Source organism: Triturus cristatus, chromosome 9, assembly GCF_964204655.1.
Source record: "Triturus cristatus chromosome 9, aTriCri1.1, whole genome shotgun sequence".
NCBI lineage: Eukaryota > Metazoa > Chordata > Amphibia > Caudata > Salamandridae > Triturus > Triturus cristatus.
In genome coordinates this window covers 570,119,371-570,146,408 of record NC_140592.1, presented here as the reverse complement: position 1 = coordinate 570,146,408, position 27,038 = coordinate 570,119,371, and the positions used below count along the sequence as shown (strand labels likewise).

General features: G+C 48.3%; 15 pseudogenes; all 15 read left to right on the top strand.

Moving 5' to 3' along the window:
- Positions 1–182: 182 nt before the first annotated feature.
- On the top strand, positions 183–300 carry LOC146798322 (5S ribosomal RNA; annotated as a pseudogene).
- An 88-nt stretch (positions 301–388) lies between these two features.
- Positions 389–507, top strand: LOC146798321 (5S ribosomal RNA; annotated as a pseudogene).
- Positions 508–8,225: 7,718 nt separating this feature from the next.
- Positions 8,226–8,344, top strand: LOC146798320 (5S ribosomal RNA; annotated as a pseudogene).
- A 115-nt stretch (positions 8,345–8,459) lies between these two features.
- On the top strand, positions 8,460–8,567 carry LOC146798319 (5S ribosomal RNA; annotated as a pseudogene).
- Positions 8,568–8,670: 103 nt separating this feature from the next.
- On the top strand, positions 8,671–8,789 carry LOC146798318 (5S ribosomal RNA; annotated as a pseudogene).
- Positions 8,790–9,330: 541 nt separating this feature from the next.
- LOC146798317 (5S ribosomal RNA) lies at positions 9,331–9,448 on the top strand (annotated as a pseudogene).
- Positions 9,449–9,552: 104 nt separating this feature from the next.
- Positions 9,553–9,670, top strand: LOC146798316 (5S ribosomal RNA; annotated as a pseudogene).
- Positions 9,671–9,989: 319 nt separating this feature from the next.
- Positions 9,990–10,108, top strand: LOC146798315 (5S ribosomal RNA; annotated as a pseudogene).
- A 103-nt stretch (positions 10,109–10,211) lies between these two features.
- LOC146798314 (5S ribosomal RNA) lies at positions 10,212–10,320 on the top strand (annotated as a pseudogene).
- Positions 10,321–19,076: 8,756 nt separating this feature from the next.
- On the top strand, positions 19,077–19,195 carry LOC146798313 (5S ribosomal RNA; annotated as a pseudogene).
- Positions 19,196–19,511: 316 nt separating this feature from the next.
- On the top strand, positions 19,512–19,629 carry LOC146798312 (5S ribosomal RNA; annotated as a pseudogene).
- Positions 19,630–19,963: 334 nt separating this feature from the next.
- On the top strand, positions 19,964–20,082 carry LOC146798311 (5S ribosomal RNA; annotated as a pseudogene).
- A 319-nt stretch (positions 20,083–20,401) lies between these two features.
- Positions 20,402–20,520, top strand: LOC146798310 (5S ribosomal RNA; annotated as a pseudogene).
- Positions 20,521–21,499: 979 nt separating this feature from the next.
- On the top strand, positions 21,500–21,608 carry LOC146798309 (5S ribosomal RNA; annotated as a pseudogene).
- Positions 21,609–24,339: 2,731 nt separating this feature from the next.
- Positions 24,340–24,448, top strand: LOC146798308 (5S ribosomal RNA; annotated as a pseudogene).
- Positions 24,449–27,038: the final 2,590 nt, after the last annotated feature.

Sequence of the window (27,038 nt, the reverse complement as noted above, 5' to 3'; positions counted from 1 at the left end):
TTAGAAGTTAAGCACTGTCGGGCCTGCTTAGTACCTGGATGGGAGACTGCCTGGGAATACCTGGTGCTGAAGGCTTTTTTTTGTTTTGCTTTAGGTGAATAAGGGTGGGTTGTCTCGATTACTATGGCCATTGCTGAAGTAGAATGAAAAATGCTAAGAAACCCAAAGTCAATGCTTTTCATGCCTACAGCCATACCACCCTCCAAGCACCTGATCTCGTTTGAGCTCAGAAGTTAAGCGGGCCGGGACCGGTTAGTACCTTGCTGGGAGACCATCTGGGAATACCAGGTGCTGTAGGCCCTTTTTTTGGGTAGCTTGTCTCGCTTACTATGGCCAACACTGAAGTAGAATCAAAAAGGTTAAGAGCCCCAAAATCAGTGCTCTTCAAGCCCACGGCCATACCACCCTGAAAGTACCAGATCTCCTCTGATCTCAGAAGTTAAGCTGGGTCAGGCCTGGCTAGTATCTGGATGTGAGATAGCCTGTAAATACCAGGTGCTGTAGGCTTTTTGTTGTTTTGCTTTAGGTGAATGAGGGTGGCTTGTCTCACTTACAATGTCCAGCACTGAAGTAGAATAAAAAACCAAGAGCCCCAAAGTCAGTGCTCTTCATCACTACTGCCATTGCATCCTCAAAGCACATGATCTTGTCTGATCTCAGAGGTTAAGCAGGGTTGGGCCTGGTTAGTACCTGGATAGGAGATCACTTGGGAATACTAGGTGCTGTAGGATTTTTGTTTTGCTTTAGTTGAGTGAGGGTGGCTTGACTTGCTTACTATGGCCAGCACTGAATTAGACTTACAAAATCTAAGAGTCCCAAAGTCAGTGCTCTTCATGCCTAAGTCCATACCACCCTGAACCACCTGATCTCGACTGATCTCAGAAGTTAAGCAGGGCCGGGCCGGGCCTGGTTAGTACCTTGATGGAAGACCGCCTGAGAATACGAGTGTAACGCCCTGAACGTCTCAGGATCGTTTAACAGACACGATAATGAGAACGCAACCACTTGTGAAGGTTTAGTTATTTTAATGAAGGCAAAAATAATACAAGGAATAAACAAAGGTTATAGTCACTGGAATCCTCCAGGCTAAGTACGTTACCAGCCCACAGCACGGATGGTCCTAACCGTCCTCTGCATATACGCCGATCCCGGCGTATGCCAACAGAGGGCAGAAATGAAATGGCCGACAATGCCAATCGGTAGGCTGTGAGGGGCACGAAGAGTGTTGGGGAGAATCGAGGAGTCAGGGAAACACCCAGCCGGGGTCTCTACCTGAAGGGAGCAGCCGCTCAACCTCTTCCTCAGACTGCACCGGGACGCGGAGTCACCTCCTGGTGATGCGTCACCGATACCCCAATCACAAGCAAAGAAGACTGAACCGAGAGCAGCCGCTCGATCGATCCCGTGGACTTCCGAGTCTGTAACGCGGCAAACACCTCCTGGTGTGCGTTACAGCTGGCAGTCCCTGTATCTCTGGTCGGGCTGGGAGTTACGACTCCAACCAGCAAAAGCGCCACTGCGCTTTGACTCAGCCGAGTCAAAAAGCGAAGCTCAATGGTTATCCGGTAGAGCTTCCGGGTCCTTCACAGGTGACGATGGGGCAAGACACGGCCCAGGGAGTATCGACTCGACCTACCTCCGTTCTTGCCTTACTGGAGTACCACTCCGGAACACTGCTCTTCACTAAGCAGGTACGTCGGTGTAAACACAATATCCGACAGCGTTGTACCTCCCGGTTCCTCCCTTTATAGGGCGTGTTTTCCTTGAGTTATGTAACAGCTCTCCTGTTTACAGAAGGGCGTGTTTTCCTTGAGTTATGTAACAGCTCTCCTGTTTACATAAGGGCGTGTTTTCCTTGAGTTATGTAACAGCTCTCCTGTTTACATAAGGGCGTGTTGTCCTTGAGTGATGTAACAGCTCTCCTGTTTACATAAGGGCGTGTTTTCCTTGAGTTATGTAACAGCTCTCCTGTTTACATAACCTCTCAACCGCTAAGCATCCTGGGAGATGTAGTCCGTTTTCGCTGGTTACCGTTTTCCTCCCCTCGCATGACAGGACTTCTTGACAGTACATCCTCCCTCTCAGCGGCTCCCCCTGGGTCCAGCGCTGGCAGGAAAACGCCGATGGAACAAGGAGACCAAGCGCGGAGCATGAACCCCTTCAGCCGGTTCCCATGACTGCTCCTCCGGGCCATAGCCTTTCCACGCAACCAGGTACCACAGCTTCCCCCTGCGCCATTTGGACGCCCGTATGCCCGACACTTCATACTCCACCTCCGACTCCACGCATACCGGCCTAGGTGTCCCAGACGGCTTGGAGGGTGCTGGTTTGAGCAATGATACATGAAAGACAGGGTGTATCCGCAATGACTGGGGCAAGCACACCTTCACGTTCACGGGACCCATACACTTGGTAATTCGATAGGGGCCCATGTACTTGGGATGGAACACACTGTTCTTTCGAAACCTCATGTTTCTTGTGGATATCCAGACGTAGTCTCCAGTGCGGTACAGTGGCCCGGGCCTTCTCTTCCTGTCTGCCGCAGCCTTGTATCTTCTCTTGGCCTCTATTAGGACAGCCCTTGAGCACATCAACGTGTCTTTTATGTGTGCCACCCTGTCCGCTGTGGCGGGAATCCTGTCCTCTCTGAACGGATGTAGAAATGGCAAGAACCTGGGATGTTGGCCATAGTTGCTATAGAAAGGAGATGACTGTGTGGAGCTGTGAGTGGCGTTGTTATGGGCTATCTCTGCAACCCATAGCAAGTCGACCCATTCTTCCCTGCCCTGGTCCACAAAACATCGCAGATACTGTTTGAGCGTTTGGTTCAGACGCTCGGTTTGGCCGTCCGTTTGAGGGTGGTAGCTGGTGGACAGGGCGGTCTTAACATGCAGCGCAGTGCACCAAGTCTTCCAGAATTGCGCAGTAAACTGCAACCCCCGGTCCGACATGATCACCCCAGGTAATCCATGCAGTCGTACCACATTCTTTAGGAGTAGTGACGCCAATTCCCCGGCCGTAGGGACTCTCTTGCAGGGGATGAAGTGCCCCATTTTCGTCAAGTAATCCACCACCACCAGTATTGCCGTCATCCCCTGGTCTACCGGTAGGCCCACCACGAAGTCCAGTGATATGCTATCCCATGGTCTATCCGGGGTCGGAAGTGGATGTAAGAGCCCTTGGGTTCGGCCATGGTCGGCCTTCATGGTAGCACACGTAGGACACTCCTGTCCCCACCTCCTGACATCCACTCTCATGGTTGGCCACCAGAAATGCCGTCCCATGCTAGCCACCGTTTTTTCAAAGCCCAAATGACCTGCGCATGGAGAGTCATGGCACCAGATGAATGCTTGTTTCCTTAGCCTAGGCGTGGGTATCAATAGGCACCTGCCCTTCAGGGGTATCCCGTCCTTCAGCTGCCATTCTCTGTGACTGAGGAGCCACCTCCGCCATGCGAATGACCTGATCCCTCTCTTTATTCCCCTCAGGAAAGTATCCGGTTGGATAACCCCCAATACCATCCTCGGGGAAATGATGGAATGCTCGGTCGCAGGCAATGGTTCCTTAACTGCAGATTGACGGGACAGGGCGTCCGCCTTCCGGTTTTCCGTCCCCGGCCGATATGTGATGCGGAAGTTGAACCCCGCAAAGAAGATCATCCACCGCAGCTGTCTGGGAGAAAGGTGTCTTGTGGCCGTCATGAACTGTAGGTTCCGATGGTCCGTGTACACCGATACCACATGTCTTGCCCCCATCAACCAATGCCTCCATTCGGTGAAGGCGTCCTTGATTGCGAGAAGCTCCTTCTCCGCAATATGGTAGTTGCGTTCGGCGTCGTTGAGTTTGCGGGACATGTACGCAACGGGATGAAGCACCCCTGTGTCGTGGTTGCGTTGGGACAAGATAGCCCCCAGCGCCACATCCGATGCGTCCGCTTCCACCACGTAGGGGAGATCCGGATCGGGGTGAGCCAACACCGGCGCCTTACCAAAGGCGCTTTTCAGGGCCTCAAAGGCTTTGTTCGCTTCAGGGGACCAGACAAACTCCTTGGACTTCCTCAGTAGCTGTGTGATTGGGGCCACCAATCCTGAAAATCCATCTATAAACCGCCTGTAAAAGTTGGCGAAGCCAATGAAACTTTGGACGTCCTTCACGCTTTGGGGCACCGGCCATTCTTTCACCGCCTTGATCTTTCGTTCTGCCATCTCCTGTCCCTCTGGACTCAGCATCACTCCGAGGAATTCCACGGATGTGACGTGGAAGTCACACTTGCTGAGTTTACAAAACAGCATGTTTTCCCTCAGCTTTTGGAGCACAGCTTTGACGTGGTGTACGTGCTCCTCCACACTGGACGAATAGATGAGGATGTCGTCGATATATACGACCACGTAGATATCCAACTCCTCTCTGAATACCTCATTCAAAAAGTACTGAAAGGCTGCCGGGGCGTTGCACAGACCGAACGGCATGACGAGGTACTCAAAAAGGCCGAACCTGGTCTTAAAGGCGGTCTTCCACTCGTCTCCGTCCCTCATGCGCACCAGATGGTATGCCCCTTTCAAATCCAACTTGGTGTAGATACGAGCTTTCTTGACCTGTTCCAGAAGTACACTGATGAGAGGCAAGGGGTACCGATTCTTTACGGTTATCGCATTCAATGCCCTAAAGTCCACACAGGCTCTCAGCTCCCCATTAGCCTTCGGGATGAAGAAGAGTGGCGAGGCGGCCGGAGACTTGGACGGGCGGATGAATCCTAGCTTGAGGAGTTTATCCAGGTACCCCCGGAGATGCACGTTTTCAGGCTCCGTCAGGGCATACAGCCTGCCGCAGGGAACGCTGGCCCCTGGCACCAGGTCGATCTGGCAGTCAAACTGTCTATGTGGTGGTAGCACTTCCGCTTTCACCTCATCAAATACATCCTCAAACCTGTGATAAGCCTGGGGGAGAGCCACATCTTTTTCTGCCGCTGTAGCCACCGTCTGACTCCCGCTCTCGTCTGCGTCAAGGGATTCCGTTCTTATTCCACAATGCAGGATGCAATACGGTGACGTCAGTTCGATGCGATGTGTTGGCCAATCCACAGAGGGGTTGTGTTTCTGTAGCCACGGCAATCCCAATATGACGCCATATTGGGGTGCTCGGATGATGTTAAAATCGATTTGTTCCAAATGGTTCCTCCCACATCTCATCGGAAGGACCCCCGTGTGCTGCCCGATGGGCCCCGTCACCAATCGCCTTCCGTCTACAGCATAGACGTCTTCGGGTACAGCTTTGGGAAGAAGCACTAGCCCTAGCCTGCATGCCTCGTTGTGGTCCATAAACATGCCAGTGGCCCCTGCATCCACCATGGCCACAACGGGTATCCACTGGTCATGCACTCCCACGTGCACCGTGAGAAACAGGTGTCGTTGTCCCTTAGTGACCGAGTTGGAAAGTGAAGGGATGGATGAGTGACTCCGAGATGCCCCTTCTTTGGTCTGGGAGTCCTCTAGTTTTCCGCCGGTACGTCCACCACGGCTGTTACCGACCGGTTGGCCCGATAACGTGACGTCTTCGGTTTGGCAGGGCATTCACGTACGTAGTGGCCTTTTTTTGCCACAATATAGGCACAATCCTTGTTTACGGCGTGACTCTTTCTCCGTGGCTGTGAGGCTCGCTCGTATTGCGCCGATGTCCATGGGTTCTCCCTTGGATGCGGTGGAAGTTTCAGGACTTCCCACTGTCACATAGGATGGAAGGGATTTTCCTTTTCTCCCATGATCCCCCTTTCTTTCACTTAGCCTATGTTCCAGCCGTAATACCAGGTTGATAAGGCCCTCACATGTCTTGGGTTGTGGGTCAATATGAGCCACGGCGTCCTTGAGCTCATCGCACAGCCCGTGATGGAAGAGCGCCGTCTGTTTAGCAACAGGCCACTTGGTTTCCGCAACCAGCCTTCGGAACGCGTTGAGATACTGCACCAGGTCGTTGGATCCCTGTCTCAACTCAAGCATTTCACGGTCCGCCGTGTACGAGTCAGCCCTTCTGTCGAAGACCTTCAGGAATTCCTCGCGAAAAGCACCCCAATCACATAAGATGGGGTCGTCCCTGCTCACCAGAGGTACGGCCCATTGTGCCGCGTTTCCAGCCAAATAGGATATAAGGAAAGCCACACGAGCCTGACTCGTGGGGAACGCCCTTGGTTTGCACGATAAATGTAGCGCCACTTGTGTGAGGAATACCTGCACTGTGTTAGGATCCCCACTGTACCTCTCTGGTGTTGCCAAGGGGACGGCTACCGGCATTTCCACTACTACCGCAGGGGTCTGGTTCGTGAGGGAGGTGCTGGGCGTGAGCGGGTCCAATTGGATAGCATCCAGTCTGGCTTTTACATCGGCTGTTTCTTGCCTGGAGGCAGCCAATTCAATTTGCACGGTCGCCAAAGCAGCCAGCACATCATCAAGTGTTGCCATGTCTGTTATCGACCGGGAGACAGTTAGTGTTATTAAGGTCGGATATTTTGTAACGCCCTGAACGTCTCAGGATTGTTTAACAGACACGATAATGAGAACGCAACCACTTGTGAAGGTTTAGTTATTTTAATGAAGGCAAAAATAATACAAGGAATAAAAGGTTATAGTCACTGGAATCCTCCAGGCTAAGTACGTTACCAGCCCACAGCACGGATGGTCCTAACCGTCCTCTGCATATACGCCGATCCCGGCGTATGCCAACAGAGGGCAGAAATGAAATGGCCGACAATGCCAATCGGTAGGCTGTGAGGGGCACGAAGAGTGTTGGGGAGAATCGAGGAGTCAGGGAAACACCCAGCCGGGGTCTCTACCTGAAGGGAGCAGCCGCTCAACCTCTTCCTCAGACTGCACCGGGACGTGGAGTCACCTCCTGGTGATGCGTCACCGATACCCCAATCACAAGCAAAGAAGACTGAACCGAGAGCAGCCGCTCGATCGATCCCGTGGACTTCCGAGTCTGTAACGCGGCAAACACCTCCTGGTGTGCGTTACAGCTGGCAGTCCCTGTATCTCTGGTCGGGCTGGGAGTTACGACTCCAACCAGCAAAAGCGCCACTGCGCTTTGACTCAGCCGAGTCAAAAAGCGAAGCTCAATGGTTATCCGGTAGAGCTTCCGGGTCCTTCACAGGTGACGATGGGGCAAGACACGGCCCAGGGAGTATCGACTCGACCTACCTCCGTTCTTGCCTTACTGGAGCACCACTCCGGAACACTGCTCTTCACTAAGCAGGTACGTCGGTGTAAACACAATATCCGACAGCGTTGTACCTCCCGGTTCCTCCCTTTATAGGGCGTGTTTTCCTTGAGTTATGTAACAGCTCTCCTGTTTACATAAGGGCGTGTTTTCCTTGAGTTATGTAACAGCTCTCCTGTTTACATAAGGGCGTGTTTTCCTTGAGTTATGTAACAGCTCTCCTGTTTACATAAGGGCGTGTTTTCCTTGAGTTATGTAACAGCTCTCCTGTTTACATAAGGGCGTGTTGTCCTTGAGTGATGTAACAGCTCTCCTGTTTACATAAGGGCGTGTTTTCCTTGAGTTATGTAACAGCTCTCCTGTTTACATAACCTCTCAACCGCTAAGCATCCTGGGAGATGTAGTCCGTTTTCGCTGGTTACCGTTTTCCTCCCCTCGCATGACAGGACTTCTGGTGCTGTAGGCTTTTTGTTTGTTTGTTTTGCTTTAGGAGATTGAGTGTGGCTTGTCTCCCTTACTATGGCCAGCACTGAATTAGAATGAAAAAAGCTTAGAGCCCCATACTCAGAACTCTTCATACCTACTGGTATACCACCCTGAAAGAACCTGATCTCATCTGATCTCAGAAATTAAGCTGGGTCAAGCCTGGTTAGTAACTGGATGGGAGACTGCTTGGGAATACCAGGTGCTTGCTGTAGGCTTTTTTTTTGTTTTGCTTTAGGTGAATGAGGGTGGCCTGTTTCATTACTATGGCCAGCACTGAAGTAAAATGGAAAAAGGTAAGAGCCCTAAAGTCAGAGTTTTTATACCTACCGGCATACCATCCTGAAAGCACCTCATCTCGTCTGATGTCAGATGTTAAGCAAGGTCGGGCCTGGATGGGAGACCACCTGGGAACACCTGGTGCTGTAGGATTTTTGTTTTGCTTTACGTGAATGAGGGTGGCTTGTCTCGTTTACTATGGCCAGCTCTGAAGTAGAATGAATAAAGCCAAGAGCTCCAAAGACAGTGCACTTTATGTCTATGGCCATACCACTCTGAAAGCACCTGATCTTGTCTGATCTCAGAAGTTAAGCAGAGTCGGGCCCGGTTAGCACCTGGATAGGAGTCCGCCTGTTAATACAAGGTGCAGTAGGCTTGTTTTTGTTTTTTTGTTTTGCTTTACGTGAATGAGTGTGGCTTGTCTCACTTATTATGGCCAGCACTGAAGAAGAATGAAAAAAGCTAAGAATCCTAAAGTCAGTGATCTTCATGCCTATGGTCATACCACCTTGAAAGCACCTGATCTCAGAAGCTAAGCAGGGTTGGGCCTGGTTAGGACCTGGATGGAGACTGCCTGGAAATACCAGGTGCTGTAGGATTTTTTTTTTGCTTTAGATGAATGAGGGTGGCTTGTCTCACTTACTATGGCCAGCACTGAAGTAGAATAAAAAACCTAGGAGACCCAATGTCAGTGGTCTTTATGCCTATAGCCATACCACCCTGAAAGCACCTGATCTCTTCTGATCTTAGAAGTTAAGCAGGGTCGGGCCCGGTTAGTACCTTGCTGGGAGACCGTCTTGGAATACCAGGAGCTGTAGGGCCTTTTTTTGGCTTTAGGTGAATGAAGGTGGCTTGTCTCGCTTACTATGGCCAACACTGAAGTAGAATGAAAAAGGTTAAGAGCCCCAAAATCAGTGCTCTTTGTGCCTACGGCCATACCACCCTGAAAGCACATAATCTCAGAAGTTAAGCTGGGTCAGGCCTGGCTAGTATCTGGATGGGAGATAGCCTGTAAATACCAGGTGCTGTAGGCTTTTTGTTGTTTTGCTTTAGGTGAATGAGAGTGGCTTGTCTCACTTACAATGTCCAGCACTGAAGTAGAATAAAAAAACAAGAGCCCCAAAGTCAGTGCTCTTCATCACTACTAACATTACATCCTCAAAGCACATGATCTCGTCTGATCTCAGAAGTTAAGCAGGGTTGGGCCTGGTTAGTACCTGGACAGGAGATCACCTGGGAATACTAGATGCTGTAGGGTTTTTGTTTTGCTTTAGTTAAGTGAGGGTGACTTGTCTCGCTTCCTATGGCCAGCACTGAATTAGACTTACAAAATCTAAGAGTCCCAAAGTCAGTGCTCTTCATGCCTAAGTCCATACCACCCTGAAGCACCTGATCTTGACTGATCTCAGAAGTTAAGCAGGGTCGGGCCTGGTTAGTACTTGGATGTTAGACCACCTGGGAATATCATGTGCTGTAGGCTTTGTTTTGTTTTTTTGCTTTAGGTGAATGAGGGTTGCTTGTCTCGCTTACTATGGCCAGCACTGAAGTAGAATGAAAAAGGATAAGAGCCCCAAAGTCAGTTGTCTTCATGCCTATACCACCCTGAAAGCACCTGATCTCTTCTGATCTCAGAAGTTAAGCAGGGTCGAGCCTGGTTGGTACCTTGATGGGAGACCGTCTGGGAATGCTAGGTGCTTTAGGCTTTTTTATTTTTACTTTAGGTGAATGATGGTGGCTTGTCTCGCTTACAATGGCCAGCACTGAAGTAGAATGAAAAAACCTAGGAGCCCCAAAGTCAATGCTCTTCATACCTACTGCCATACCACCCTGAAAGCACCTGATCTCATCTGATCTCAGACGTTAAAAAGGGTCAGGCCTGGATGGGAGGCCGCCTGGAAATATAAGGTTCTGTAGGATTTTTGTTTTGCTTTAGGTGAATGAGGGTGGCTTGTCTCGCGTACCATGGCCAGCACTGAAGTAGAAGGAAAAAAGCTATGAGTCTCAAAGTCAGTGCTCTTCATGTCTACGGCCATGACACCCTGAGAGCACCTGATCTCATCTGATCTCAGAAGTTAAGCAGGGTCAGGCCTGGTTACTAACTGGATCAGAGACTGCCTGAGAATACCAGGTGCTGTAGGTCTTTTTTAGGCTTTAGGTGAATGAGGGTGGCTTGTCTCGCTTACTATGGCCAACGCCGAAATAGAATGAAAAAGGTTAAGAGCCCCCAAATCAGTGCTCTTCGTGCCTATGGCCATACCACCCTGAAAGCACATGATCTCAGAAGTTAAGCAGTGTCGGGCCTGGTTAGTACCTGGATGGGAAACCGCATGGGAATACAGGGTGCTGTAGCCTGGTTTTGATTTAGGTTAATGAGGTTGGCTTGTCTCTCTTACTATGGCCAGCAATGAAGTAGAATGAGAAATGCTTAGAGCCCCAAAGTCAGTGCTCTTCATGCCTACGGTCATACCAGTCTTAATGTACCAGATCTCCTCTGATCTCAGAAGTTAAGCTGGGTCGGGCCTGGCTAATATCTCGATGGGAGATAGCCTGTGAATACCAGGTGCTGTAGGCTTTTTGTTGTTTTGCTTTAGGTGAATGAGGGTGGTTTGTCTCCCTTACAATGTCCAGCACTGAAGTACAATAAAAAACCTAAGAGCCCCAAAGTCAGTGCTCTTCATCACTACTGATATTGCATCCTCAAAGCACATGATCTCGTCTGATCTCAAAAGTTAAGCAGGGTCGGGCCTGGTTAGTACCTGGATGGGAGATCACCTGGGAATACTAGGTGCTGCAGGATTTTTGTTTTGCTTTAGGTGAATGAGGGTGGCTTGTTTCGCTTACTATGGCCAGCACTGAAGTAAAATGAAAAAAGCTAAGAGCCCCAAAGCAGTGCTCTTCGTGTCTAAGGCCATACCACCTGGAAAGCACAAGATCCCATAAGTTAAGCAGGGTCGGGCCTGGTTAGTACCTGGATGGGAGACTGCCTGGAAATACAAGGTGCTCTAGCCTTTTTTTGTTTTGCTTTAGGTGAATGAGGGTGGCTTGTCTCAAATACTATGGCCAGCACTGAAGTAGAATGACAAAAGCTAAGAGCCCCAAAGTCAGTGCTCTACATGCCTATGGCCATACCACCCTAAAAGCACCGGATCTTGTCTGATGTCAGAAGTTAAGCAGGGTCAGGTCTGGTTGTGAGACGGGCTAGGAATACCAGGTGCTATAGGATTTTTGTTGTTTGTTTTGCTTTAGGTGAATGAGTGTGTCTTGTCTCCCTTACTAAGGCCAGCACTGAATTAGAACGAAAAGGCTAGGAGTCCCAAAGCCAGAACTCTTCATACCTACTGGCATACCACCCTGAAAGCACCTGTTCTCGTCTGATCTCAGAAATTAAGCTGGCCCAGGCCTGGTTAGTATCTGGATGGTAGTCCGCCTGGGAATACCAGGTGCTGGAGGCTTTTTTTTATTTTTGCTCTAGGTGAATGAGGGTGGCTTTTCTCACCTACTATGGCGAGGACTGAAGTAGAATGAAAAAAGCTAAGCGCCCCAAAGTCAGTGCTTATCATGCCTACGACCACACCACCCTGAAACCACGTAATCTCAGAAGTTAAGCAGTGTTTGGCTTGTTTAGAACCAGGATGGGAGTCCGCCAGGGAATACCAGATGCTGAGGAATTTTTAATTTTTTGTGTTTTGTTTTAGGTGAATGTTAGAAATGGAATTTTGGTAGGCTAGGGCATGTGCCAAAGCCAGACAGAAACCACCACTCTAGTCGGGATAAGGGAGTTACACTCCTAAAATAACCCCTGCTCACCCCCTTGGTAGCTTGGCACGAGCAGTCAGGCTTATCTTAGAGACAGTGTGTAAAGACAGCGGTGTTGTGGGCCACCTACGGTGTCAGGAAGACCCGCAAACAGTACCTTTTAGAAATGCAGGGCGTCGGCGACCTCTCGTTGAGCTTCCGAAAGCACGGCATCCGTAGGCATTGTTTCCAGAGGTTGGTGCAGGAGTCGTCGGGGCCCTCGAAGTCACACGCGTTGCAGATCAAACTCCTCTCTGTTGAAGTCAGGAGCGCTGGTGTCGGCAGGTGTCGGGTTCAGCGGTGAGAAGTGCAGCAGTGCGGTGCCCTCAGTTCGCGGTGCGAGCATAGGCTCGGTGGTGGCGTCAGATGGCGTCGTCGGTGAGACCAGGTTCACGATGCGAAGTGAATGCGGTGCTCTTCGCGGTGCTGGTAGGTCGCGGTGCAAGCAGCGGCGGCGTCGCTGCTGAAGCGCTATCGTCGGCTGTGGAACTGGAGTCGATGGTGCCGGAGTTGGTAGGCCAAGGCTGTGGTGTAGGATGAGAGCGATGCGTCGTGTAACTTTACGAGCGGTGCCCTTGAACCACGGTGCAGGCAGCGGCGTCGATTTCGGCGTGGAGCGAAGTTGTCGGGGATACCAAGGCGTCGTCGTAAAGCGGGGCGGCGCGGACTGCGGGGCTCACAGATCATGGTGCGAGCAGCGGCGCGGTGGCGGCATCAGCAGGCATTGTCGGTGAGATCAGGGTCGTGGTACGGCATTGCAACTGTGCCCTCTGCGGTACCTTCAGGACACAGAGTCGGCAGCGGCGCCGTAGATGTCGTCGGGTGGCTTTTCTTCTGTTGCAGCACAAAACACAGTTTCCAGTGCTGAGGGCAGAAGAGCTTGAAGTATTTGCTGTTCCTTAGACTTCTTCAATAGGGGGCAAGCTCTACCTCAAGCCCCTGGAGAAACTCACAAAGTAGATTGCAGAAAGTTCAGTCCAGCCCTTTCACTGCCCAAGACAGAAGCATCCACTGCAGGTCAACACAGCAAAGCACACAGCAGGGTGGTAGTTCCTCCTCACAGCTTCTTCGGCTCTTCTTCTTGGCAGTCTTCTTGGTCAAAAGAGTTCTAACATTCATGGGTCTGGGACCCAATATTTATATCCCCAAATCCTTTGATATCTTAGGCAGAGAGTGTCTGTACCCAGCCAAAGCCAGTTCTACCTTCTCTGGTGTGACTTCCTGGCAGGAGGTGGAGACGGCATGGTCAGAGTAAGACCAGGCCCTTTGAGGTGCAAGGAAATCTCCTCCCCCTTCCCCAATTGCAGTCCTGGTCTATTCAGCCCTTTCCTGACCCACCTAGACTATCTGGAGCCACTCCTGCTCCCCAGCCATCTGTCATCCAAAACCCAGACAGGCAATCCACATTCCAGCAGAGGCACATGGGATGAGTGAGCAAGAAAATACCTACTTTCTAAAACTGGTATCTTCAAACACAGAATGTAAAAATCACCTTCACTAAAAGATGCATCTTTAGATTCTGAGTTCAGGTATACTAAACTTTATTTTCCTACCTAATTCCCCGGGCCAGTTATGTTTAAAAGATGTTATAAACAAATTCCTCATTCTGTCCTATTGGAAACCGGTAGCTTTGCAAAAGCGAAAAACGAAATTGGCCGAAATGCACTATCTGGACATGCCACACACACCAGGGCTTGTCCTACCTTTCACATACACTGCACCCGGCCCACAGGGTTACCTTGGGCATACCTTAGCGGTGGCTGACATGTAAGAAAAGGGAAGGTGAGGGACTGGCAAGTGTGTGCACTGGCGAAGTCGACATGGCAGTTACAAACTGCACGCAGACTCTGCAATGGCGAGTTTGAGTTACCTTTTCATGGCTACTCACGTGGGTGGCACAATCAGCGATGTAGGTCCACTAGTAGCATTTGATTCACAGGCACTGGCACATTCAGTGCACTTTACTAGGGACTAACAAGTAAATCAAATATCTAATCACGGATACACCAATCCATGACACAATTTACCCCAGGAGCAATTGCACTTTACCACTGATCAGCAGTGAGAAAAGTGCGCAGAAACACTACGCTAGCAAAAACAGAGTAAAAAACTGGGAGGTCAGAAAGCAAAAACTCAGGGGAAACAAGCCAAAAGATGCCAAGTATAACAGTGAATGAGGATGGCTTTTCTCACCTACTATGGCCAGCACTGAAGTAGAATGAAAAGAGCCCCAAAAGTCAGAGCTCTTTACACCTACGGCCAAATCATCCTGAAAGTACCTGATCTCGTCTGATCTCAAGAAGTTAAACAGACTCAGGCCCGGTTAGTACCTGGATGAGAGACCGTCTAGGAATACATGGGACTGGGGCTTTTTTTTTGCCTTAGGTGAATGGCGGTGGCTTGTCTCGCTTACAATGGCCAGCACTGAAGTAGAATAAGAAAAGTTAAGAGCCCGAAAGTCAGTACGCTTCATTCGTTCTGCAATACCACCCTGAAAGCACCTTATCTAGTCTGATCACAAATGTTAAGCAGGGTTGGGCATGGTTAGTACCTGCATGGGAGACTGCCTGGGAATGCCATGTGCTGTAACCTCTTTTTTACTTTTTGTTTTGCTTTTGGTGAAAGAGGGAGGCTGGTCACGCTTAGTATGGCCACCACTGAAGTAGAATGAAAAAAGCGAAGAGCCCGAAATTCAGTTCTTTTCATGACTACAGCCATACCACCCTGAAAGCACCTAATGTTGGTTGATCTCAGAAGTTAAGCAGTGTTGTGGTTGGTTAGTACCTGGATGGGAGACTGCCTGGTAATACCAAGTGCGGAGGCATTTTTTGTTTTTTGTTTTGCTTTAGGTGAATGAGGGTGGCTTGTCTCACTTACTATGGTCAGCACTGAAGTAGAATGAAAAAAGCTAAGAGCCCCAAAGTCAGAGCTCTTTATACCTACAGCCATACCACCCTGAAAGAACCTGATCTCGTCTGATCTCAGAAGTTAAGCCGGCTCGGCCTAGATAGTACCTGGATTGAAGACCGCATTGGAATACCAGGTGCAGAAGGCTTTTTTTTGTTTTGCTTTAGGTGAATGAGGGTGGCTTGTCTTGCTTACTATGGCCAGCACTGAAGTTGAATGAATAAAGCGAAGAGACAGAAAGTAATTGCTTTTCATACCTACTGCCATACCAACCTGAAAGCACCTGATCTCTGAAGTTAAGCAGGGTCAGGCCTTGTTACTACCTGTATGGGAAACCACCTGGGAATACCCGGTGCTGTAGGATTTTTTTTTGTTTTGCCTTAGGGGAATAAGGGTGGCTTGCTTGCTTACTATTGCCAGCAATGAAGTAGACACAAAAAAGCTAAGATCCTCGAAGTCAGCTCTCTTCATGCCAACAGCCATACCACAGTGAAAGCACCTGATGTGGTCTATTCTCAGATGTCAAGCAGGGTCGGGCCTGGTTAGTACCTGGATAGGAGACAAGACACCCTCATTCACCTAAAGCAAAACAAACAAACAAAAAGCCTAAGCACCTGGTATAACCAGGCAGTCTCCCATTCTAGGTACTAACCAGGCCCAACTCTGCCTAAATTCTGAGGTCCGATGAGATCAGGTGTTTTCAGGCTTGAATGGCCGTAGGCATGAAGAGCTCTGACTTTGGTACTCTTAGCTTATTTCATTCTACTTCAGTGCTGAACTAGCCACCTTCATTCACGTAAAGCAAAACAAAATGGCCTACACTAGCTGGTATTCCCAGGCGATCTCCCCTTCCAGGTACTGACCAGGCCTGATCCTGCTCAACTTCTGAGAACAGGTACTTTCAGGTTGGTATTGCCATAGGCATGAAGACCACTGACTTTAAGCTCTTAGCTTTTTTCAGTCTAAATCAGTGCAGGCCATAGTAAGCGAGAAAGGCCACCCTCATTCACCTAAAGCAAAATAAAAAAATAAAAAAGCCTACAGGCTCTGGTATTCCCAGGCGGTCTACCATCCAGGTACTAACCAGGTCTGACGCTCCATAACTTCTGAGTTCATAAGAGATCAGGTGCTTTCAGAGTGGTATGGCTATAGGCAAAAGAGCACTGACGTTTGGGTTTTTAGCTTTTTTCATTCAACTCCAGTGCTGGCTATAGTACACAAGACAATACACCCTCATTCACTTACAGCAACACAAAAAAACAAAAAAAAGCATCAGCACCTGGTATTCCCAGGTGGTCTCCCATCCAGGAACTAACCAGGTCTGACACTGCTTAACTTTTGAGACCAGCCAAGATTAGGTGCTTTTAGGGCTTGTAGGTTTTTTGTTGGTTTTTTATGTTTTGCTTTAGGTGAATGAGAGTGGCTTGTCTCGCTTAATATGGCCAGCACTGAAGCAGCATGAAAAAAGCTAAGAGCCCCAAAAGTCAGTGCTCCGAATTCCTACGGCCATACCACCCTGAAAGCATCTGATCTCAGATGTTAAGAATGGTAGGACCTGGTTAGTACCTGGATGGGAGACTGCCAGGAAATACCAGGTGCTGTGGGCCTTTTTTTTTGCTTTACGTAAATGAGGGTGGCTTTTCTCGCTTACTATGGCCAGCACTGAAGTAAGTGAAAAAAGCTAAGAGCCGAGGAGTCTTCATGCCTACGGCCATACCACCCTGGAAGCACCTGATTTTGTCTGATCTTAAAAGTTATGCATGGTCAGGCCTTGTTATTACTTGGATGGGACACCTCATGGGAATGTACGCTTTCTGGGTTTTTTTGCTCTAGATGAATGAGGGTGGCTTGTCTCGCTTACTGTGGCCAGCACTTAAGTAGAATGAAAAAAGCTTAGAGCCCCAAAGTCAGTACTCTTCATGCCTAAGGCCATACCACCCAGAAACCACCTATCTTCTGAACTCAGAAGATAAGCAGTGTTGGGCCCAGTTAGTACCTGGATGGGATACCGCCTAGGAATACCAGGGGCTGAGGCTTTTTTTTTTGCTTCCTGTGAATGAGGGTGGCTTGTCTCGCTTACTATGGCCAGCACTGTAGTAGAATGAAAAAAGCGAAGAGTCCAAAGTCAGCGCGCTTCATCAGTCCGGCCATACCACCCTAAAAGCACCTTATCTAGTCTGACCTCACAAGTTAAGCAGGATTGGGCGTGGTTTGTAGCTGCAGGAAACGTCCCAAAACGCAATGTGGCCACACCACATTTTCACAGTGAAAACAAACCCTTTTTTTGGAAAGTGCTTAGCTGTAGATTTTGAACCCTAGCTCTGCCGGCACCTAGGAAAACCTAGCAAACATATACATTTTTGAAAACAAGACACCCAGGGGAACCCAGAATGGGGTGACTTGTCTGCCCTCACCAGGTTCTGTTACCCAGAACCCCTTGCTAACCTCAAAATGTCACCAAAAAAACACATTTTCCTCACATTTCTGTGGTGGAATGTTCTGGAATCGGCGCGGATCCACAAAATTCCACCCACCCTGCATTCCCCAAAGTCTTCGGAGAAAAATTATACCTCACATGTGTTGGTAGGCCTAGTGCCCGCGACACGAAGCGGCCCAAAACGCAATGTGGACACACCACATTTTCATAGTGAAAACTGACCCCTTTTTTGCAAAGAGTCTAGCTGTAGATTTTGAACCCTAGCTCTGCCGGCACCTAGGGAAACCTAGCAAACCTAGACATTTTTGAAAACTAAACACACAGGGGAATCCAGGATGGGGTGACTTGTCTGGCTCTCACCAGGTTTTGTTACCCAGAATCCCATGCAAACCTCAAACTTTGTAAAATAAAAAAACACATTTTCCTCACATTTCTGTGGTGGAAAGTTCTGGAATCTACGTAAATCCATGAATTTGCTATCACCCAGCGTTACCCCAGGTCTCCCAATAAAAATGGTACCTCACTTATGTGGGTGCCCCAAGTACCCGCATCGGGCGAAGGCCCAAAAAGTATTGAGGAGACATCAAAATGACCTATCACAAAACAACCTGGTTTTGCAAGGGAGTCACCTGTGTTTTTGACCCCTGGCTCGGTGGCCATCTTGGGAACTCTACCAAATCCACACATTTCTGAAAACTAGACACCCGGGGAAGTCCAGCAAGGTATGGCTTGTGTGGGTTCCCCAACGTTTCCCTACCCAAAATCCCCTGCAAACCTCAAACTTAGCAGAAAGAATCCTTAGTGTCCCGAGTAAAATGATACCTCACTTGTGTGGGTGTCCAATGCAGAATTGGCTAAAAACGTATTTAAAAAAAAAATGTAGCGCTTAGAATTGTCGGTGCTATTCCCTAAATCCCTATGTTTTGGGCTCTTCCCAATCACAGGCCCTTGCTCCACCCCCACAAGTGAGGTATCATTTTACTCGGGAGACTGAGAGGAACGCTGTGGGGAGTCCACAAACCCTGGCTATCTTTAAAATCCCCATGGTGTTGGAAAAAAAGGACGCAAATTCGGCCTGGATACCTTATGTGGTCCAATAGTTACAGGGGTCTAAGCGCGAACTACACCAAATAGCAAAAAAAAGGCTTAGCACAGAGGGGGGAAAAGGCCTAGTAGTGAAGGGGTTAACTATCTTTTTTGCTTTAGGCTAATGAGGGTGGCTTTTCTCACCTACTATGGCCAGGACTGAAGTAGAATGAAAAAAGCTAAGAGCCCCATAGTCAGAGCTCTTTATACCTACGGCCATACCGCCCTGAAAGAACCTGATCTTGTCTGATCTCAGATGTTAAGCAGAGTCTGGCCAGATTAGTACGTGGATGGGAAACCGTCTTGGGATACCAGGTGTGGTAGGCTTTTTTTAACTTTTGCTTTAGGTGAATGACGGTGTCTTGTCTCGTGTACTATGGCCAGCACTGAAGTAGAAAGAAAAAAGCTAAGAGCTCCAAAGTCAGTAAATTTCTACCTACTGCCATACCACCCTGAAAGCACCCGATCTTGTCTGATTTCAGAAGCTAAGCAGTGTCAGGCGTGGTTAGTACCTGGATGGGAGACCGACTTGGAATACCAGGTGCGTTAGGCTTTTTTTTGTTTTTTGCTTTAGGTGAATGAGAGTGTCTTGTCTTGTGTACTATGGCCAGCACTGAAGTAGAATGAAAAAAGCTAAGAACCCCAAAGTCACTGTGCTTCATGTCTACGGCCATACCATCCTGAAAGCACCTCATCTCAGCAGTTAAGCAGGGTAGTGCCTGGTTAGTACCTGGATGGGAAACAGCGTGGGAATACCAGGTACTGTAGGTTTTGAGGATTTTTTTATTTTGCTTTAGGTAAATGAGGGTTGCTTGTCTCGCTTACTATTTGCCAGCACTGAAATAGAATGAAAAAATCTAAGAGCACCAAAGTCAGTGTTCATGTCTACGGCCATACCACCCTGAAAGCACCTGAATGCGTCTCATCTCAGAAGTTAAGCAGGGTTGGGCCTAGTTAGTGCCTGGATGGTAGACAGCCTGGGAATACCAGGTACTGTAGGCTTTTTTTGGTTTTCTTTAGGTGAATGTGGGTGGCTTATCTCGCTTACTATGACCAATACTAAAGTAGAATGAAAACATCTAAGAGCCCCAAAGTCAGTGCTCCTTATACCTGCGGGCATACCGCCCTGAAAGCATGTGATCTCAGAAGTTAAGCAGGGTGGAGCCTGGTCAGTGCCTGGATGGTAGACAGCCTGGAAATACCTGGTCCTGTAGGCTTTTTTTTCTTTAGGTGGATGAGGGTGGCCTGTCTCACTTACTATGGCCAGCACTGAAGTAGAATGAAAAAAGCTAAGAGCCCCAAAGTCAGTGCTCTTCATGTCTACGGCTATACCACCCTGAAAGCACCTCATCTCGTCTCATCTCAGAAGTTAAGCAGCGTCGGGTCTGGTTAGTACCTGGATGGGAGACTTCCTGGGAATACCAGGTGCTGAGGCTTTTTTTTGTTTTTTGCTTTAGGTGAATGAGAGTGTCTTGTCTTGTGTACTATGGCCAGCACTGAAGTAGAATGAAAAAAGCTAAGAACCCCAAAGTCACTACGCTTCATGTCTACGGCCATACCATCCTGAAAGCACCTCATCTCAGCAGTTAAGCAGGGTAGGGCCTGGTTAGTACCCGGATGGGAATCTGCCTGAGTATACCAGGTACTGTAGGTTTTGAGGATTTTTTTTATTTTGCTTTAGGTAAATGAGGGTTGCTTGTCTCGCTTACTATTTGCCAGCACTGAAATAGAATGAAAAAAGCTAAGAGCACCAAAGTCAGTGTTGTTCATGTCTACGGCCATACCACCCTGAAAGCACCTGATCACGTCTCATCTCAGAAGTTAAGCAGGGTTAGGCCTAGTTAGTGCCTGGGTGGTAGACAGCCTGGGAATACCAGGTACTGTAGGCTTTTTTTGGTTTTCTTTAGGTGAATGTGGGTGACTTATCTCGCTTACTATGACCAATACTAAAGTAGAATGAAAAAATCTAAGAGCCCCAAAGCCAGTGCTCCTTATGTCCGTGGGCATACCGCCCTGAAAGCACCTGATCTCAGAAGTTAAGCAGGGCGGGGCCTGGTCAGTGCCTGGATGGTAGACAGCCTGGAAATACCTGGTCCTGTAGGCTTTTTTTTTTTCTTTAGGTGGATGAGGGTGGCTTGTCTCACTTACTATGGCCAGCACTTAAGTAGAATGAAAAAATCTAAGAGCCCCAAAGTCAGTGCTCTTCATGTCTACGGCCATACCATCCTGAAAGCACCTCATCTCGTCTCATCTCAGAAGTTAAGCAGGGTTGGGCCTGGTTAGTACCTGGATTGGAGATTGACTCGGAATACAAGGTGCTGTAGCCTTTTTGTTTTGCTTTAGGTGAATGAGGGTGGCTTGCCTAGCTGATGATGGCCAGCACTGAAGTAAAATGAAAAAAGCTAGGAGCCCCAAAGTCAGTGCTCTTCATGCCTAGTCCATACTACCCTGAAAGCTCTTGATCTTGTCTGATCTCAGAAGTTAAGCAGGGTTGGGCCTGGTTAGTACCTGGATTGGAATCTGTTTAGGAATACCAGATGCTGTAGGCTTTGTTTTTTTTTGCTTTAGGCGAATGAGGGTGGCTTGTCGAGCTTACTATGGCCCGCACTGAAGTAGAATGAAAAAGGTTAAGTGCTCTTCATGCCTACTGCCATACCACCCTGAAAGCACCTGATCTCTTTTAATCTCAGACGTTAAGCAGGGTCGGGCCTAGGTAGTTCCTGGATAGGAGACCGCTAAGGAAAAATACTTGGTGCAGGCTTTTTTTGTTATTCTTTAGGTGAATTTGGGTGGCTTGTCTCGCTTACTATGGCCAACACTGAAGTAAGATGAAAAAAGCAAAGAGCCCCAAAGTCAGATCTCTTCATGCCTATGGCCATACCACCCTCAAAGTACCTGTTCTTGTCTTATCACAGAAGATAAGCAGGGTCGGGCATGATTAGAACCTGGGAGACATCTTGGGAATACCAGGTACTGTAGGCTTTTTGTTTTGCTGTTGGTGAAAGAGGGTGGTTTGCCTTGCTTATTATGGCCAGCACTGAAGTAGAATGAAAAAGATAAGAGCCCCAAAGTCAGTGCTCTTCATACCTACTGCCATACCCCCCTGAAAGCACCTGATCTCAGGAGTTAAGAAGTGTCACGCCTGGTTAGTATCTGGATGGGAGACCACCTGGGAATAAAAGGTGCCGTAGGCTTTATCCATTTATTTTTTTGCTTTAGGTGAACGAGGGTGGCTTGTTTCGCTTACTATGGCCAGCATTGAAATAGAAGGAAAAAGCTAAGAGCGTTAAAGCCAGTCCTTTCCATGCCTACTGCCATACCACCCTGAAAGCACCTAAACTCAGAAGTTATGCAGGGTCCGGCCTGGTTAGTACCTAGATGGGATACCGCCTGGGAACACCAGGTGCTGTAGGCTTTTTTTTTTGCTTTAGGTGAATGAGGGTGGCATGTCTCGCTTACTATGTGCAAGCACCTGATCGCTTCTCATCTCAGCAGTCAAAGCAGGGTGGGGCCTGGTTAGTATACCTGGATGGGAAACCGTTTGGAAATACCACATCCTGTAAGCATTTTTGTTTTTTTGCTTTAGTAGAATGAGGGTGGCTTTTCTCGTTTACTATGACCAGCACTGAAGTAAAATGAAAAAATCGATGGGGCTCATTTATGAGCCCCTGCGTCACTTTTGCGCAACCGGTGCGTCACTTTTTGTTACACATCAGTGGCGTAAAACATGTGCCATGTTGCGCCATATTTACGAAGTGACGCATCTAGGTAAATGCGTCACTTCGTAAACCCCTGCTCTACATTATACCTGCGCCAGGTATAATGTATGCAAGGTGGGTGTACCCCCGCAAGAAAGGGTCGTAGGAGTGGCGCAGCGAAATCTATGAGATTTCGCTGTGCCACTTCTAGGACGCCAATGCGTTAAAACCTTACGCCTGCCTCATGGCAGGCGTAAGGGTGACGCAGGCTGTTTCACATGGGTCTTGCCCCATGTGAAAGGAACATTGCTGGAGTTGCTTCAGGCTTCCGACACAACTCCAGCAATGCGCCACTTTTTGCGCCGACAGATACATCAGTTATACTGACGTATCTGTCCTTCCTTGCGACATGATGCGTCATATTATAAATATGACGCATCATTGGTGTGGCAAGGAGAGCGCACTGAGAAGTGACGCATCGCTGCTTTCACGCAGCGATGCGTCACTTCTCATAAATGAGGCCCTAAGAGTCCCAAAGTCAGTGCTCTTCATGACTACTGCCATACCCCCCTGAAAGCAACTGACCTTCTCTGATATCGGAAGATAAATAGGGTTGGGCCTGGTTAGTGCCTGGATGGGACACGGTCTGGGAATACCACTTGCTGCAGGTTTTTTTTTTTCTTTAGGTAAATGTGGGTGGCTTGTCTTGCTTAATATGGCCAACACTAAAGTAGAATGAAAAAAGTTAAGAACCTCAGAGTCAGTGCTCTTCATGCCTGGTGCCATACCACCCTGAAAGCATCTGATCTCGTCTCATCTCAGAAGTTGAGCAGGGATGGGTCTCGTTAGTACCTGCCTGGTAGACCACCTTGGCAGGAGCTGTAGGTTTTTTTCCCCCTAAAGGTGAAAGAGGATGGCTTGTCTCGCTTACTATGGCCAAACACCTGATCTCCTCTCACCTCAGCAGTTAATCAGGGTTGAACCTGGTTACTACCCGGATGGGGGACAGCCTGGGAATACCGGGTGCTGTAGGATTTTTTTTTTTTTGCTTCAGGTGAATGAGGGTGGCTTGTCCCGCTTACTATAGTCAGCACTAAAGTAAAATGAAAAAAGGTTAGAGCCCCAAAATCAGTGCTCTTCACGCCTCCAGCCATACCACCCTCAAAGCAACTGATCTTGTCTGATCTCAGAATTTAAGCAAGGTCCGGCATGATTAGTACCTGGATGGGAGACTGCCTGTGAATACCAGGTGCTGTAAGCTTTTGGGGATTTTTTTAGTTTTGCTTTAGGTGAATGAGGCTGGCTTGTCTCGCTTACTATGGCCAGCAATGAAGAAGAATGAAAAAAACTAAGAGCCAAAAAGTCAGTGCTTTTGATGCCTAAAGTCCTACCACCCTGAAAGCACCTCATCTTGTCTGATTTCACAAGTTAAGCAGGTTCGGGTGTCATTGCTACCTGGATGGGAGACAGCCTGGGAATACCAGGTGCTGTAGGCATTTTAGTTTTTTTGTTTTGCTTTAGGTGAATGAGGGTGGCTTGTCTCGTTTACCATGGCCAGCACTGAAGTAGAATAAAAAAAGGTAAGAGCCCCAAAGTAGGTGCTCTTCACGCCTACAGCCATACCACTCACAAAGCAACTGATCTTGTCTGAGCTCAGAAGTTAAGCAAGGTTGGGCATGATTAGTACCTGGATGGTAGACTGCCTGTGAATAGCAGGTGCTGTAGGCTTTTTGGGATTTCTTTGTTTTGCTTTAGGCGAATGAGGGTGGCTTGTCTCGCTTACTATGGCCAGCACGGAAGTAGAATGAAAAAAGCTAAGAGCCTCAGAGGCAGTGCCCTTCATGCCTGGTGCCATACTACCCTGAAAGCACCTGATCTCGTCTCATCTCAGAAGTTGAGCAGGGATGGGCCTAGTTAGTACCTGCCTGGTAGACCACCTGGGCAGGAGCTGTAGTTGTTTTCCCCCTAAAGGTGAAAGAGGATGGCTTGTCTCGCTTACTATGGCCAAACACCTGATCTCCTCTCATCTCAGCAGTTAATCAGGGTCGGGCCTGGTTACTACCCGGATGGGGGACCGCCTCGGAATACCAGGTGCTGTAGGTTTATTTTTCATTTTTTTATTTACCTTATGTGAAAGAGGGTTGATTGTCTTACTATGGCAAGCACTAAAGTAGAATCGAAGAAACTAAGAGCCCCAAAGTCAGTGTTCTTCATGCCTACCGCCATACCATGCTGAGAGCCCCTGATCTTCTCTGATCTCAGAAGTTAAGCCAAATCGCGCCTGGTTAGTACCTAGATGGGAGACTGCCTGGGAATACCAGGTGCAGTATGATTTTTGGGATTTCTTTGTTTTGCTTTAGGCGAATGAGGGTGGCTTGTCTCACTTACTATGGCCAGCACTGAAGTAGAATGGAAAAAGCTAAGAGCCCCAAAGTCAGTGCTCTTCCTGACTACGGCCATACCTCCCTGAAAGCACCTGATCTCAGAAGTTAAGCAGGGTCAGGCCTGGTTAGTACCTGGATGGGAGACCACTTGGGAATTCCAGTTGCCGTAGGCCTTTTTGGTTTTTTTGGTTTTGCTTTAGGTAAATGAGGGTGGCTTGTCTCGCTTACTATGGCCAGTACTTAAGTAGAATGAAAAAAGCGAAGAGCCTCAAAGTAATTTTTTTTCACACCTGCGTCCTCTGATCTCAGAAGTTAAGCAGGGTCGCGCATGGTTAGTACCTGGATAGGAGAGCACCTGGGAATACAAGTTGCTGTAGGCTATTTCTTTGTTTTTATTTGCTTTATATGAATGAGAGTGGCTTTTCCTGCTTATTATGGCCAGCAATGAAGTAGAATGAAAAAAGCTAAGAGCCCCAAAGTCAGTGCACTTCCTGCCTACAGCTATACCACCCTAGAAACCCCTGATTTCAAAGGTTAAGCTGTGGCAGGCCTGGTTAGTAGCTGGATGGGAGGCCGCCTGGGAATACCAGGTGCTGTAGGCTTTTTGTTTTTTTTGTTTTTGCTTGTGGCGAGTGAGGGTGGCTTGTCTCACTTACTATGGCCAGGAATGAAGAAGAATGAAAAAAAGTCTGTGCTTTTGATGCCTATGGTCCTACCACCCTGAAAGCACCTAATCTTGTCTGATTTCATAAAATTAAGCAGGGTCAAGCATGGTTAGTACCCGGATGGGAGACGTCATGGGAACACAAGGTGCTGTAGATTTTTTCATTTTTTTTTAGTTTTGCTTTAGGTGAATGAGGGTGGTTTGTCTCGCTTACAATTTCCAGCACTGAAGTAGAATGAAAATACGTAAGAGCCCCAAAGTCAGTGCTCTTCATGCCTTCAGTCATACCACCTTCCAAGCACCTGATCTTGGCTGATCTCGAAAGTTAAGCAAGGTCCGACATGATTAGTACCTGGACGGGGAAACTGCCTGTGAATACCAGGTGCTGTAGGCTTTTTGAATTTTTTTTGTTTTGCGTTAGGTGAATGAGGGTGGCTTGCTTGTCTCACTTACTATGGCCAGGAATGAAGAAGAATGAAAAAAATCAGTGCTTTTGATGCCTATGGTCCTACCACCCAGAAAGCATCTGATCTTGTCTGATTTCACAAAGTAAGCAGGGTCAGGAATGGTTAGTACCTGGATGGGAGACCTCCTGGGAATACAAGGTACTGTAGGCTATTTAGTTTTTTTTCGTTTTGCTTTAGGTGAATGACGCTGGCTTGTCTCGCTTACTATAGCCAGCAATGAAGAACAATGAAAAAAGCTAAGAGCCAAAAAGTCGGTGCTTTTTGATGCCTAAAGTCCTACCACCCTGAAAGCACCTCATCTTGTCTGATTTCACAAGTTAAACAGGTTCGGGTATGGTTACTATCTGGATGGGAGACAGCCTGGTAATACCAGGTGCCATAGACATTTTAGTTTTTTTGTTTTACTTTAGGTGAATTAGGGTGGCTTGTCTCGCTTATTATTGCCAGCACTGAAGTGAATGAAAAAAGGTAAGAGCCCCTAAATCGGTGCTCTTCACGCCTACAGCCATACCACCCACAAAGCAACTGAGATTGTCTGATCTCAGAAGTTAAGCAAGGTCGGCCAGGATTAGTACCTGGATGGGAGACTGCCTGTGAATAACAGGTGCTGTAGGCTTTTTGGGATTTTTTTGTTTTGCTTTAGGCGAATGAGGGTGGCTTGTCTCACTTGTTATGGCCAGCACTGAAGTAGAATGAAAAAAGCTAAGAGCCCCAAAGTCAGTGCTCTTTATGACTATGGCCATACTACCCTAAAGGCATCTGATCTCAGAAGTTAAGCAGGTTCAGGCCTGGTTAGTACCTGGATGGGAGACCACCAGGGAATTCCAGTTGCTGTAGGCTTTTTGTTTTGCTTTAGGTGAATGAGGGCGGCTTTTCTCGTTTACTATACCCAGCACTGAAGTAGAATGTAAAAATATAAGAGCCCCAAAGCCAGATCTCTTCACTCCAGCGGCCATACCATCCTGAAGGTATCTGATCTCAGAAGTTAAGCAGGGTCACGCCTGGTTAGCACCTGGTTGGGAGAGCGCCTTGGAATACAAGCTGTTGTAGGCTATTTTATTGTTATTATTTGCTTTAGGTGTATGAGGGTGGCTTGTCTCACTTACTAGGGCAGGCACTGAAGTAAAATGAAAAAAGCTAAGAGCCGCAAAGTCAGTGAACTTCATGCATATGGCCATACCACCCTGAAGCACATGATCTCTTCTGATCTCATAAGTTAAGCAGGGTCAGACAGCCTTCCGCTATGCAGGCTCCCGAGACAGTGGATCCTCCACCACGACTCCCTGTGCCACCTCCGGACCAGCCGTGTCCGTCTTCGTCCTTCTATCACACTCAACGGCCCCCCACATTAATCCACACACCCGCCGCCCCCTAGGCGAGCAGTAGCTGCACTGTCGAGTAGGCAATAATGGACCCATCGAGTACGCCCACCCAAACACTACAAACCCCATGGCACATCCCAGTTCAGTTTCCCCCCAGTTTCTCTTACTGGCAATGCTCTGCTACAACACAGACCACATCCTCACTGAACAAGATATTGATGTACTCCCTATTTTGATAAAGGTCTACTCTGCTACTTATGAACCACATTTACCTATGCGACACACGTTGTATGTACGTACGTTTAAATCT